Source organism: Myotis brandtii, unplaced genomic scaffold, assembly GCF_000412655.1.
Source record: "Myotis brandtii unplaced genomic scaffold, ASM41265v1 scaffold486, whole genome shotgun sequence".
NCBI lineage: Eukaryota > Metazoa > Chordata > Mammalia > Chiroptera > Vespertilionidae > Myotis > Myotis brandtii.
The window spans coordinates 298,739-300,474 of NW_005368569.1; the positions used below are offsets into that span (position 1 = coordinate 298,739).

General features: G+C 57.3%; 1 protein-coding gene across 1 annotated transcript in view; it reads left to right on the plus strand.

Annotated features, from left to right (window-relative positions):
• The first annotated feature begins 31 nt into the window (after positions 1-31).
• The window catches only part of BEAN1 (brain expressed, associated with NEDD4, 1), a 30,244-nt gene continuing 28,539 nt past the window's right edge, over positions 32-1,736 (plus strand). Inside the window, exon 1 of the mRNA XM_014547849.1 lies at positions 32-144. The gene's annotated coding sequence lies outside the window, so the exon portion shown is untranslated. The remainder of the gene's footprint in view (positions 145-1,736) is intronic.

Consider the following 1,736-nt stretch of genomic DNA (forward strand, 5'->3'; position numbering starts at 1 on the left):
ACGCCCTGCTGGCCTCAGGAGCCCTGTGCCCAGCGACGCCACAGCGCAGAAGCCTCTGCGCGCGGGAACCAGAGCAGGAAGGAGCCAGAGCGGGATTCCAGCTGAAGCCCGCGCACACACGGAGCAAAGGAAGCAGCCGAGCGAGTAAGGAGCCTGGGGCGGCGCTGCGGAGAGGGATCCCGGTCCCCTCCTCCCTCCCCCGTGTTCTGCGTGTTCTGCCGCAGCCCCGCGCCCCGACAAACACCTGGGGTAGTTCAGCGCTAGGAGGGCGGGCACGAGGTCTAAGAGGAGCCCAAGCGCGCCCCGAACGCGATCCCCGAGGATCCCAGACTCCTGGCGGGTGCCCCCGTGCACCCGGACCCGCGCGAGTCCACGCTGGTCCTGAGCACGCCATCGGGCCGCGGGGAAGGGGTCTGCCTGGTTCTTGCCTGAGTCCCAGGCGGGCATCCACCCCGCGTTAGGGACATAATAGAGTCTCCCTGGCCCCTTGCGGTTGGTTTGGAGGATCCGTTAACATCCTACCCAAGAAGGGGAAACTAGGGTGCACTTGGGGTCGGGCTGGAAGAGAAAAGGGAGTCTGGGCTTTGTGTGGAGTTGGAAGCTAGAACCCACTCCCCACCCTTGAGCCAGGAAGTTTAATCCTCCGACGACGTGCGGGTCACCCAGGCCATGCCCCGCCTCTGTGCCTGCTCCCTCCGCTGGTGTATCTCGGTACGAAGGGTGGGAGAGGGGGCGTCCGCGCGGCACCTTCTCCCACTCTGGCTGCGCAGCGCCAAACCACGGAGCTGCTCCCCCACCGCCCTCAGGAGCTGAGTAATGACCACCCCTCCCCCAAGAAGGGGGAAGTAGGGTGCACTTGGGGTCGGGCTGGAAGAGAAACGGGGGTCTGGGCTTTGTGTGGAGTTGGAAGCTAGAACCCACTCCCCACCCTTGAGCCAGGAAGTTTAATCCTCCGACGATGTGCGGGTCACTCCCCACCCGTGGGTAAGGGGCAGAGAGGTAACGCTCTGCTCTCGGCCTCGGGAAGGGAGACACTCACAGCTGGAAGGCTTCTGGAACTGGACTATATCATGTGATTCTGGGCAGGAGATTTATTTACCTGTTGAGCCTGAGTTGCCTCTGGAAAATGGGAACAATATTACCACCTCCCAGTATAGTTATGAGAACTAAAGGAATATATAGATTTCCCCGCGACCTAATGACAGCCCTCTGAGTTAGGTAGTATAACTGTCCCCATTTTATAGATACGGATACTGAGCTTAGGAAGGTTAAGGGCGATCTGACTTTGCAGCTATATTTAAAACAGCCCTGGCTGGTTTGGCTGAGTGGATAGAACATTGGCCGGCGGACTGAAGGGTCCCGGGGTTCGATTCCAGTCCAGGGCGCATGCCTGGGTTTGGGGCTCATCCCCAGTAGAGGGCGTGCTGGAGGCAGCCAATCTATGGTTCTCTCTCATCATTGATGTTTCCATCTCTCCCCTCTCCCTTCCTCTCTGAAATCAATAAAAATATATATATATATACTTTTTAAAAAAGAGCTCTGATTTAAAAATATATATATTTAAAACCACTTTGACTCATAAATTAAGAGTTTGTCCATATCTTAGATGATATGTAGTTAATTACATGACTGCATGGGCACCATTGACGAGGCGTCTTCCTCAGCTCTTGCCTTGCAGTGAGCTCCCCCCACCCCCACCCCCCAATACAAAACCCAGGCTGTCGCTGCCGCACATG